This window comes from Ovis aries, chromosome 19, assembly GCF_016772045.2.
Source record: "Ovis aries strain OAR_USU_Benz2616 breed Rambouillet chromosome 19, ARS-UI_Ramb_v3.0, whole genome shotgun sequence".
Lineage (NCBI taxonomy): Eukaryota > Metazoa > Chordata > Mammalia > Artiodactyla > Bovidae > Ovis > Ovis aries.
The window spans coordinates 43182504-43195862 of NC_056072.1; the positions used below are offsets into that span (position 1 = coordinate 43182504).

At 45.1% G+C, this 13359-nt stretch overlaps 1 protein-coding gene across 12 annotated transcripts in view; it reads right to left on the reverse strand.

Annotated features, from left to right (window-relative positions):
• Positions 1-13359, reverse strand: part of ABHD6 (abhydrolase domain containing 6, acylglycerol lipase) — a 101957-nt gene that overhangs the window by 43151 nt on the left and 45447 nt on the right. For 4 of the 12 annotated variants that reach the window (XM_012099820.5, XM_060402339.1, XM_012099816.5 and 1 more), the window contains exon 1: positions 5592-5706. The exons of 1 other annotated variant lie outside the window; for it this stretch is intronic. The gene's annotated coding sequence lies outside the window, so the exon portion shown is untranslated. Of the gene's footprint in view, positions 1-5274; positions 5391-5586; positions 5707-13359 lie in introns of those variants that run through there. 7 more of the 12 variants (XM_012099819.5, XM_060402338.1, XM_004018359.5 and 4 more) reach the window with 3 other exon arrangements.

Consider the following 13359-nt stretch of genomic DNA (forward strand, 5'->3'; position numbering starts at 1 on the left):
CTGACCCGGGGATCTTCCCGACCCAGGGATCAAACCCAGGTCTCTTGCATTACAGGTGGATTCTTGACCGTCTGAGCCATCAGGGAAGCACTGTATGTTTCAATACTATTCTCTCAAGTCATCTAACCCTCTCCCTGACCACAAGTCTATTCTTTCTGTCAGTGTCTTCTCTGCTGCGCTGCAAATAGGGTCATCCATACCATCTTTCCAGATTCCATACACATACCTTGCCAGGTTTTCAACCTTGGCTGCATAATACCCCCAGGGAGCTTAAAAAAAAAAAAAGAAACAAAAACAAATTTCTGAAATTCCTAGGCTCCACCTTCAGAGATTCAGATTTAACTTGACTGGGGCAGAGGTCAGAGAAGGTTCTAACAGGCAGCCAGATGCATTGCCCAGAGACATTTCGTTTGATTCTCCCTTCTCCCCCATCCTTTGAATCTGGCATTGTTAAAAGCCAGCAAGCCATTTAGCCAAAATGAGGCTAAGGAGATTTGTGAACATCTTCATTCTTAACAATAAAACATTCTCTGCACACTCAATTACTTGGCCTGCAGATGACCTGCCAGAAAGAAGGGAATTTAACTCCATAATCACGTGACTTTCCCATAGCCTTATAGATCTAAAGAGTGCTATCCTATAGGACTATTTTTTTTTTTTGGCTACACCATGCGACCTGTGGGATCTTAATTTCCCGATCAGGGATCGAACTAGGGCCCCCTACGTAGGAAGCGCTGTCTTAATCACTGGACCACCAGGGAAGTCCCTTCCATAGCACTTTCTGTGAACAAAGAAACGTTCTCTGTTTGCTCTGCCGAATATGGTAGCTGCTGGCCACATGGCACATGAGCACTTGAAACGTGGCTAGTGTGACTGAAGAACAGAATTGTACATTTTATTTAATTTGAATTAATTTAACTTTAATAGCCATATGTGGCTAGAAAAGTGAACTCACTCAATCGTGTCCGACTCTTTGCGACCCCATGGACTGTAGCCTACCAGGCTCCTCAGTCCATGGAATTTTCCAGACAAGAGTACTAGAGTGGGTTGCCATTTCCTTCTCCAGGGGATCTTCCCAACCCAGGGCTTGGACCCAGGTCTCCCGCACTGCAGGCAGACACTTTACTGTCTAATTGTAAAGGACAGTATAAAAAGTGCTTACGTCCCTGCAGGGTCATAGAAATAAAGAAAAGCTGTACAGCCGCTAAATTTCATACAACTGTGAAACTTACAAAACTTTGTCTTTTTTTGGGTGGGGGCTGGATAATGGCTCTACAATACTGTGCTGACTTTATGTCTTACAACATCTAAACTCGACAGTCCTTAAATTATCAAATGGAATCCTAACATATTCCAGTAAAGAATCAATTTAGGAGAAATTTTTAAATAAAATTTTTTTTAATTTGCAGAACTAGCTTCCCATCAAATTCCAAACACTAGCTTTGAAGGTGACATTCCTGGCCTCTTCTTTTGAACACTCACCACCACTGTAATGACTGATCTAGTTGTCAGAATAACCAGGAGTTGGAAAAGCATATGGCACATGGAAGTGGATTTCCACAGTCTCAGCAGTTCACTAGCCTACTAGGATAAAGCATTCGTTTGCTTTCTTTTCCTCCAAACCAAGGTAACCTTTGAATCGAACCTCTGACCCCAAGATAGGCCTGAACCAACCACACACACTGCAAACCAAGGTCATCTCTAAGTTTTTTTTTATTCCCTCCTATCATTAAGTTTCATAATCACTTACAAATGCACAAATCACATTCACACATTCATTCTAGGTAACACAGATTCTCACAGAGCTAGAAGGTCATAAATTTTTAAAGCTTAAAAAATAGGCAAATTTATTGCATTGTAAAGGCAACGAATGATATGCAGTTGAAGACATTCTCATAGGCAGGCCTTCCCGAGCACAAAAAATGCTTACCTCTTCTTGGCCTGAACTCCCCTGACCCATTGCTAAGTAAAATTAGTATAAGCCATATAGTAATGAGTTAATAATTCTCCAATAATTCAAAGTAGTGGCCACTCTCCATACTAATAGGTACTTACTGAGTGCTTATCATGTGCTGGGCCCTGTGCTTTACTTTATCTAAATCTCACCACTGCCTTCTAACTAATACTACTACTACTAAGTCACTTCAGTCGTGTCCGACTCTGTGCGACCCCATAGATGGCAGCCCACCAGGTTCCCCCGTCCCTGGGATGCTCCAGGCAAGAACACTGCCATTCCCTTCTCCAATGCATGAAAGTGAAAAGTGAAAATGAAGTCACTCAGTCGTGTCCGACCCTCAGCGACCCCATGGACTGCAGCCTTCCAGGCTCCTCCGTCCATGGGATTTTCCAGGCAAGAGTACTGGAGTGGGGTGCCATTGCCTTCTCCAAAATAGGTATTATTACCAGAAGCTGAGGCTCAAAGAGGCTGGGTAACTGGCCCACAGCCACAAAGCTACCCAGTGATAGAAGTGGGATTTGGACCTGAGTCTCTCTGATTTTTCGGGTGGGACCCCTCAGGGTTATGAACAAACATGTAGTTATAATATTCAGTACCTCACTGAGTGATTCTCCCTGTGATCAGCTGCAGCTCAATGAAGGGACTTTGGGGCTGCAAGCTTCAGAAATTCTGAGCTTATCCTTACTTCAGAAACCAGCCCATCCCCCATGGACCTCTCTCTCTGTCCAGGGGCTTCACGAGGCAGGTGGGAAGAGGAGTCTTGGGGAACACTAGTAATCCTAACAGCACGACTACACCCAAGAGGACAAGGCAGATGTGTGCTGCAGAACTTTCCAAACACCATTATGGGAGTAGAAGGTGGTAGGATCCCAGCTACAAAGAGATTTTAGTTGGGAGCAGGGGAGAAATCAGGGGAGTGTTTTCAAGGGGACAGACAAGTTAGACCCTAAGGGGTAGGTAATGTTTTGTTAAATCAAAAACAAATGGAGACCAGCCTCGAAGATTCCCTGAGCAACTGATACTAATGTAGCCACACAAAGCTTAATTTAACTTATTTTGGAAGACTCACTTATGTCAGTTCTTGCTCATGTCCCTAGAAATCATAAGCAAAACCTGAACTGTTTCCCAAGGTTGATATGAGGTAACTATTGACTAATTCCCTATTATTTAAGAAAATTCTAATATTATAACCAACCACTGAAAAGAATAAACCACCACTTCTTTCTCACTATATAAGCTGCTTTACTGCAGATGGTGATTGCAGCCATGAAATTAAAAGATGCTTACTCCTTGGAAGGAAAGTTATGACCAAGCTAGACAGCATATTAAAAAGCAGAGACATTACTTTGTCAACAAAGGTCCATCTAGTCAAGGCTATGGTTTTTCTGGTAGTTATGTATGGATGTGATAGTTGGACTATAAAGAAAGCTGAGCACCGAAGAATTAATGCTTTTGAACTGTGGTGCTAGAGAAGACTCTTGAGAGTCCCTTGGACGGCAAGAAGTTCCAACCAATCCATCCTAAAGGAGATCAGTCCTAGGTGTTCATTGGAAGGACTGATGCTGAAGCTGAAACTCCAATACTTTGGGCACCTGATGCAAAGAGCTGACTCATTTGAAGACTCCGATGTTGGGCAAGATTGAAGGCAGGAGAAGGGGACGACAGGGGATGAGATGGTTAGATGGCATCACCGACTCAATGGACATGAGTTTGGGTAACTCCAGGAGTTGATGATGGACAGGGAGGCCTGGCGTGCTGCAGTTCACGGAGTCGCAAAGAGTCAGACACAACTGAGAGACTGAACTGAACTGAAGTGAAGCTGCTTTAAAACAGTTTATCCCTGAGCCTCGTTCCACTGTTTTGGTTTTAACGCTCCTGGTTTTGTCTTTTTGGAGTGTGCACAATAAATTTTTAATAGTAACTAATTACTACTCTGGTAATTTCTTGGTTTTACTTGTTTTATTTCTGAACTTTCGACAATTTAGACATTAGAGATTCCATGAAGAGCGTTCCCAGAGCAGGTGACAACCTAAAGAAAGGCAGCAAAGGGTAGAATGTGTGTTCACTAGCCTGGGTTAGAGCAAAGGAAGCAGAAAAGGAAGGACATCACGATGCAGAAGGGGAGGTGGGCAGGGTCTCCAAGATCCCAGACTGAAGGGCTGAGGCAGCCATCAGAGAACCCAGCAAGTACCAATTAACCATTCCAGGACCTGTTTTGCACCCCACTCCTGGCACTTTCAGGCTTTGTGGCCTCATGCAAGTCCTTTCTCCTCTATGGGCATCAATATTCTTAAAGAGAGTACCAAGGATCCCTTGCTGGTCTGAAAACCTAATTTTAGAAAAATTAATTTATGCTAGGGACACAGGTTATTAACTTCTGTAATTTCTAACTTTCTATATTAAAAAATGTTGATAAAAATTTATTAGTTACAATAAAGTAAGCCCAGTGGTTCAGAATGGGGGCTTTGAGGTGACTCAGTGTGTTCTGGGAGGGATCCATCACTGAATCCCTCTCATTTCTCCTCTAAGAAATGGGCACAATGGAGGCACCTACCTCATATGGGGCTATTGGTAGGAGTTCGGCAGGTAAGGTTTTCAAAGGTGCTTAGGAAAGGGACTGACACCCTGTTTTTGCTTACTGTATGTCAGTTATTATTAATAAGAAGCTATTTTTAACCCCAGCCAGGTGGAGTCTGCCATTAGGGATTTCAGGGCCAGTGAGAGGTGAGATCTTTTCTTAACCACTCAGTCCGCCGGCACAGAAAAGGATTCATACAGTGGCCTGCGGGCACAGCCTTTCAGTCTACAGCCTCTTCCTCCCTCCCTCAGCCTGGCCTCCTCTACTCCTCTGCGGGTGCAGGGGTGCACAACCCGCACGAGCTGCCCTGCAGCCAGCGTTACACAATCCGCGTTTCCAACTGCCAAGAAGACCTGGGGACGCCGGGGTTGCCGGGCGTTGCAGTCGGGGTGGTTGGACCAGCAACCTGACTGGCGGGTTGAGCGGAGGAGAGGATGCAAAGGAACTGAGAGAGGGTGGAGAAAGAGTTGAGAAGCTTCTGGAGGTAAGTTATGATTGGGAAAGGTCTTGAGGGGTGCACATGTCTGGGGCAGGATGGAGGCAGATGACAGCAGCTGGCAGGGCAGCTGAGCTGTAGCCCTTCCCCAGAAAGTGGGAGGAACGAGGGTGCAAGAGCCTCCAAACCATCGAGGTACTTGGGGAGGTGGGGGCCTAGTGGCTGGGGAAGGGGGGCCTAGGGGCTAGTGCAAGCAGCGGGGAGGCCGAATAGAAAGCGTGCAGGTCCCCGACCAGTCCTCACCTTGTCCGGGTGCTTAGGGCAGCAGGCAGCCCGGCCCCGGGGAAGTAGGGACCAGGGATTCAGGAATGTGAAACCTTTCCATCCAGGCGCTAGAAAGGAGAGCGCAGGGGCTGGTGCTGGGGCGGGGAAACAGAGAAAAAAGGGAGGTACAGGTCTCCAACCCTTCTTCTCATCGTGCCCTCTGGAGAGAGGTCAGGCAGTCCGGACTCGGAAGTGTAGGGTAGGTCATGGGGCCACTGGGGGAGCCCGGCGATATTCCCTCCTAAACGCGCACCATCACCCCCCTCGCCTCCCACCCCGACCGGTGCTCACCTCACCTGACCTCAGCCGTCTGGAACCCCTGCGCTATCCAGAAGCCTGTCCCCGGTCCTGGCCCCCAGCTCAGGTCCGGCAGCTGCGCTCTCGCTCCCGCCCGCACCGGCTCTCAGCTCCAGGGCCGCCTCTGCTGGGCGCCTTAAAGGCGCGGTGCGCGGGCCTACGTGCTCCGACAGAAAAGCTGGCTCCGCCCCCGCGCTGCTCCCAGGCTGCCGCGTTCCGTCTTGGAGGCTCAAGGGCGAGAACTCCTAGCTCCTCGGCATTCCCAGGCCATAAGGTAAAGCCCAGAGGATAAAGTTGGTATTTGACACAAACAAGAGAGTTCCAGGAAAACATCTATTTCTGCTTCATTGACTATGCCAAAGCCTTTGACTGTGTGGATCACAATAAACTGTGGAAAATTCTGAGAGAGATGGGAATACCAGACCACCTGACCTGCCTCTTGAGAAACCTATATGCAGGTCAGGAAGCAACAGTCAGAACTGGACAGGGAACAACAGACTGGTTCCAAACAGGAAAAGGAGTACATCAAGGCTGTATACTGTCACCCTGCTTATTTAACTTATATGCAGAGTCCATCATGAGAAACGCTGGGCTGGAATCAAGATTACCAGGAGAAATATCAATAACCTCAGATATGCAGATGACACCACCCTTATGGCAGAAAGTGAAGAAGAACTAAAGGGCCTCTTGATGAAAGTGAAAGAGGAGAGTGAAAAAGTTGGCTTAAAGCTCAATATTCAGAAAACGAAGATCATGGCATCCGGTCCCATCACTTCATGGCAAATAGATGGGGAAACAGTGGAAACAGTGTCAGACTTTATTTTTGGGGGCTCCAAAATTACTGCAGATGGTGATTGCAGCCATGAAATTAAAAGACACTTACTACTTGGAAGGAAAGTTATGACCAACCTAGATAGCATATTCAAAAGCAGAGACATTACTTTGCCAACAAAGGTCTGTCTAGTCAAGGCTATGGTTTTTCCAGTGGTCATGTATGGATGTGAGAGTTGGACTGTGAAGAAAGCTGAGGGCCGAAGAATGGATGCTTTTGAACTGTGGTGTTGGAGAAGACTCTTGAGAGTCCCTTGGACTGCAAGGAGATCCAACCAGTCCATTCTGAAGGAGATCAGCCCTGGGATTTCTTTGGAAGGAATGATACTAAAGCTGAAACTTCAGTACTTTGGCCACCTCATGCGAAGAGTTGACTCATTGGAAAAGACTCTGATGCTGGGAGGGATCAGAGGCAGGAGGAAAAAGGGACGACAGAGGATGAGATGGCTGGATGGTATCACCGACTCGATGGATGTGAGTTTGAGTGAACTCAGGGAGTTGGTGACGGACAGGGAGGCCTGGTGTGCTGCAATTCATGGGGTCGCAAAGGGTCGGACACAACTGAGCGACTAAACTGAACTGAACTGATCCCACCAACCTGTCTCTAGACATCCTGGAGCGCCTTCCGTGTTCCCTGTGCAGCCCCAAGTGCCGGGGAAGGGGAAGGGGTGGCAGAACCCACTCACCCCACCTCAGCCCCAAAGCTTTGACTGGGGCCTGGGGGAGGGCTGGAACCCAAAGGGCCACGCACTTCCACAATACGATGACAGAATCCTTTGTGGCATTGTTTAATTTGCGTGCTCAAGTCACTCAGTTTTATCCAACTCTTTGCAACTCTCTGGACTGTAGCGCCCCAGGCTCCTTTGTTCATGGGACTTCCCAGGCAAGAATATTGGAGTGGGTTGCCATTTCCTTCTCCAGAGGATCTTCCCAACCCAGGGATCGAACCTACATCTCCCCTGTCTCCTGCCTTGTAGGCTGATTCTTTACCGCCAAGCCGTTTTATTGAACACCTATTGTGTGCCTAGCATTGTTGGGCACCACACCCGCCAGTGACTCAGGCTAGATCTCTACCTCGGAAGGGCTTGGAGGGACAGACAGGTTCACAGGCAAGCAAAGTAACCCTGCCCTATGTGGGTCATCTCATTTGATGCTATGAGGTGGGCACTGTGCTTTTCTGAGACAAGGAACTTGCCCTGTAAAGCACAGAACTGGGAATCCCAACCCTAGATCATCTAGCTCCAAAGTTCTTGGGTGCAAAAATGACCATCTTATCATTTTTCAAGCACCATGGGTTAAATCCCCACTATGGCCATTTCTTCATTTTAAGGACAATTAAACCTCACTAGGCAGAAAAAAAAAAAAGGAAGGAGTGTATAAAAGTCATCACCCATTAACACTCAAATACTGTTTCTGTCTAGTTTATCTGCCACCAAGCCTAGGTTTTTGAACATCTGGCCTCAGTTTACCCCCTCAGCAGCATTTGCTAGCACCCCAGGGGCACTGTGGCTGAACTCTAGCACCTCAGCCTTTGCCAAGAACTCTCATCCTTTCCCACTTGGCCTGGCTACGCCTTCCTCTCTTCCATATTGTTGTTCAGCTGCCCAGTTGTGCCTGACTCTTTGTGACCCCATGGACTGTAGCATGGCAGGCCTCTCTGTCCCTCACCAACTTCCAAAGTTTGCCCAAGTTCCTGTCCATTGCATCCGTGACGCCATCCAGCCATCTATCCTCTGACACCCTCTTCTTCTGCCCTCAGTCTTTCCCCCCATCAGGACCTCTTTTTCATACCTCAATTTAAATGCTACTTCCTCCAGGAAGCCTTCCTTAAATTCCCTTTGAACCCACACTATACTGTGGGCTCCTTCCATCAAAGTATTTATTCATTCATTTCACAAATATTTACTGAACACTTACTATGTGCTGAGCCTCTTTGTGTGTGTGTGTGTGTGTGTGTGTGCGCGCGCACGCGCGCACGTGCGTACGTGCACGTGTGCACACGTGCAGTGGCAGCAGTGGCTGCAGCAGCAGAGGTGTCTTTCTATTGTACTGAGTCCCTGGCTTGCCTGCTCCTTGCTCCAGACCTAGGTGTGATCAGTACCCAGCAGGACTTTCTCGGCCATTAAAATCTACCACAAAGGCAGCCTTGGGCCTGCCAACCTGGCAAAACCTGGCTGAGTTGGGCAGGTCTTGAGTTCTAAGAATGGGACACGGATGAGAAGCACCAGAAATGTAGCAAAGAGGAATCTGCAAGGCCACTGGAAGCCTTGTAAAATCTGCCTGTCAGGGCTGCTGGAATGCATCCAGAGTATGGGACAGTCTCCCTGGCTGGGGCCGGAGCATGTTGGACACCTCATCACTCAGACTTCAAGAGTTGCATCTGACCTGCTTCATGGAACTGTTCTCAGAACTCGGGACAATTTACTCATCAAAGACCATGTACCTTCTCTGGCCTTATTTTCTTCACTGCCAAAGTCTTTCCAAGCTAGCAGTCCTTCAACACCCTCAGAACAGGTCCAGAGAGGCAGCAAGGACTAAAACTGACCTTTAATCCTCACTTACCATTTATCAGCAAATCTCAGGCTCAGGGAGCATTCACCAAACAGCTGCTGACGGGGTAAATGAATAAATAAGGGAATAAAATTTATGGATGACTTCCTGGAAGTTCCCACGAAACCACCGATAAGCTTCACTTGGCAGGTCTGAACATGTAAAAACACTTACAGCTTAAATTTAATCTTTTTTCCTCTCCAAAACCTTAAAAATGGTAAGTTATCTTTCTTCTAATTCATAGTTTGTGGCCCCAGAGGCCTCCTAGGGTCTGCAGTTTCTATATTCAGAGAGGCTTTTTTTCCCCAGAGTTTTATATTTAGATACACTGAGCCCCAGACGGGAGTCACCTTCTCTGTGACTCCTCTCCACCTGGTGACTGACGGGAGAGAAGCCTTAAATAGCTTCCATTTCACAGTGAAGCTCAGAAGGCAGGAGGAGAAGAGGGGACTCATGTGTGGTCCCTCCCCGAGTCAGTAAAACCCCTGAACACTCACGGAGCAATCAAGGGTGGGTGGGAGAACAGGGAGCAGTCCAAGGGGCCATCCAGGTTCCAAAAGGCACCTTCAGTCATGTTCAGTATAAACTCCTTATTACCTGACAGGTCTCATCCCAGCATTAGGAAAGAGTTCAGAAACCTCTCCTCTGCCAGCAGGTGCAGCAAACAGCCCCAGGCTTCACCCTGCCATGCAGTCTATGGAAAGCTCCTGGACTCAGCGGCATGCCAGTCAGAACGGAGTGATACTGATGGTCACCACTGTTTAATGCACGCTTATTACTGATCGGGCACTGGGCATCACCTCACTTAGTCCTCACAATCACCCTGGGAGATATGCCAACCCACTTGACAGATAGAGCTCTGAGGGGTTAACATACTCACTCAAGATACCATAGCCAGCAGTGGGGTCAGCAGTCAAAGAAGTTCATCCATTCATCAAACATTACCAAGGACCTACTACATGCTGCGTACTCTCTGGGAGAACACCTCCTGCCCCCAAGGACTTAAGAGTCTTTTAATAAGATGAAATATTAGTAACAATTCGATCAAGGATTAAACACAAGCTATGGTGGAATTGAGGAACTACAGGTACAAATTTGGGCCAAGTATAAATGCAACATGGGTGAGACTTACATGCTATATCATATGGAAATACACATAGGAGAAAAATGAAAAATACATGATACCACATGTATATGGATACCAGCCAGACAGCATCTCTGGGTCTATGGCCAATGCGCACAATCCAGTCTCCAAAAATTTACCACATGGCATCTGCAAGCCAACCAATGAGCCCCCTGCACAAAATGCTATTCATCTGTCACCACCTCGAAGCAGTTTTCCCAGATTACCTATGCAAAAAGAACTAGTTCATCACCCATATCCCTGCAGCACATCGTAAATGAAGCTGTATTTACTCATTTCAGTGACTCCTGACTCCACTGATTGTGAATTCCTTTTCCATCTCCATCTCCCCAGAGGCCAGCATGATGACTGGCACAGAGCAGGCAAATAATAATTAGCGATCATGTGTTGAGCTCTTCCTGAGTGTCTCACTTTGTGCTCAAGTGCTTTACATATATTATTTCAATGAACCATCCCAAAAATCCTATGAGGTGGGTACTATTATTGGCCTCATTTTAAAGGAAAATTAGCCTCATTTGAGGAAATTGAGGCTCAAAGAGGTGAATCTACCCACGATCACTCTGCTAATAAGTGATACTGCCAGAATCCAAACCAAGTTGTGTATGTCTGAATGCAGTTTATATCCTAACCACTAAGATGCCTACTGCCATAACTAGTAACGGAATTGGTTATGAAAGATATGGCAAAGTCTCACCTTAAAAGAGCTTATAACTAGAAACCTATGAAATTTTTAGGCAAAAAAAAAAAAAAATCTTCTTTACAAACAATTCAAAATACTGCTTAGACATTTATTTGTAACTTAAGTAATTATCAAGTATCTGTTTATGCATAGGACCAAAGTTGTAGGGGATATATTTTGACTCTGGTATAAATTACAGGATGAGTTATTATATATCAATGAAAGAGTTGAGGAAATTATATCATGAGACAAGTCAACATATGTCAGAATGTAACATATGATCGTGGAAAGAAGGACTCAATAATCAGGAGGTTATCAGTTCTTAAAGTATTGATTCGTTTGTTGAAAATGCCAGTTGAGAACAGCACTAAGTCAGAGAGGATCCTGGATGGGAAGGAAAGAGAAGCCTCTGAGACAACAGTGTGACTGCTGTAGGGGAGCAAAATTTGCCACCCTAAAATATGTCTCTTTGGCATGAGGATTAATTTAGGTTGATTACTTTTAAGAGACAGAAGACTCAGGAAGTTTTTCTTTTTACCTCCCCCTTAGCTCCCTAAAGAATTCAGGTAACAGGCCTGTTCCCAGGATAGAGTTATCATAAGACATATCTTAAGATTCCATTCTGTCCACTGTCTCTGCCTGGCCCAACAAATACCTATTTACTCAACACTTGCTTTCCCATCTTCGTGTGACTTGCCTTCTCCCCTTTGAAGTCCCAAACTACTACCTCCAAATAGTCTCTGTTGTCTTTAACCAAAGATGATATTCAAGGTGAGGGTTTTGGCCATGTTGGCAAGTTACTCAGTTCTCCTGAGTGTCTCCCATATATACATGTTATTAAACTTTGTTTGATTTTCCTCTGTTAATGTATTTCATGCCAATTTAATTATTAGACCAGCAAGAAGAACTTAGAAGTATAGAGAAAATCTTCTTCCTCCCCAACACTACACAACTAGCCCTCTGGCCCAGATTTTCCAAGCACCTCTGTATAAGTTAGAAAATGATAGAAATTTTCCAAAGGATTAACAAAAAGCAAGAGAGATTAATACTCAAAATAGTTGAGACTGGAATGCCAAAGAAAAGTCTCATTTAAAAGCAGATTTAGATCAAGAAGATGAATTTAAAAAAAGAACCGAGCACATGTAATACTAACAGATGGCAAAGGGAAGGCAAAGCTACCAGTTCCTGTTTACTTAATCTTCATCACAGCGGAAGACTTCCATTTGGTCAGGTTAGAACATCACAAAGAGGGAAACCAAGCCCAGGGCAGGAAAAAAAGACATGGGAAGAACACCCAACAACCTGAAAAATTAGTCCCAGTCATGAAATTATTGCCCAGGGAACCAAAAGGATATTTAGATATTATCTCAGAAACATATTCAGTGATCTTCAGTAAGTCATGCCAGAAGACTCTAATTAGAGTAAGGGGTCCTACTTCAAATAGAAAGAGTGATACAGAAATCTAGAGACCGAGAGATTTGGTGTTGATTTCTAGCAAAGTTCTGGGCTTGATTATGAAACTAAAACAAAAGAGGTAACTACTAAGAGCTCATATAATCACAAAAGAAGGATATTTCAACAGTTATTAGCATGAGTAGGTCTGAAGACTGCTATGGGAATTGTTTACATACTTTGGACAAAACATTTTAGTTAGGCTTTGGACAAAACATTTTATTATCTGTTTATGGGCAAGATGAAGCAATCAAGGCTGCATAACATCACAGCTCAGTGGATTTGTAGAAGGTTAAACAACAGTGGCCCAACTTTCTTTAATCTGACAATTTCAGACTGGAAGCAGTTTTCTAATGGAAATTCCCCAATTCTCCGTCCTAGATATTTTTTAAAAAAATTTAGATAAACAGAAATCCAATCTTGTCATTAATTTTAAATCAAACAAAGGAAAGAAAATCAGGGTTCAAAATTGTTCCAATAATATGGAATATGCCAAAAACATGGTGAAATTTTGCAGTGCCATCTTTAGGCTTTTAAAATTCAAATGGTATCTCAGCATATGGTAGACCAGATATTCTGAGGTACCTTTCTCAAAACACTAAAGAGTAGGGGGCAGAGAGCAGTAAATAAAAGGGAAACACATGGTTGTCCCTAGACCAAATATGTACAGCAGATCCATAAACGATACTGGGAGACTAATACTTGAACTCGAAATTGAAGAAGCTGCACCTGAGAGCCCACATTTCTTAGGACCCTCGAATGCTTAGAGCAGCCTTGGGGGAGCAGCATGTTCTCACTTCAAGCACAAATAAGGATGCTCTCTATAAGAGAGCACCCAGTATTCTCACAGGTCATGATTAACCAAATATACTGATCTGGAAGACATCTCTGGAGAAATTACTCAGATATATCAACTAAGAATGATATGACATAAAAAATATGAAAAAAGATATGGAATGTGCAGGATAGATTGAGAAGATCTAAAACTCCATTTAATCATCAAAGAAGGGGAGAAGGAAAGAGAGGCAAAGTTTGAAGCAGCAATAGCTGAGAATTTCCAAAGCATAAAAAACATGTGACTCCACAGATGTAGGAAGCCTATATATAACGC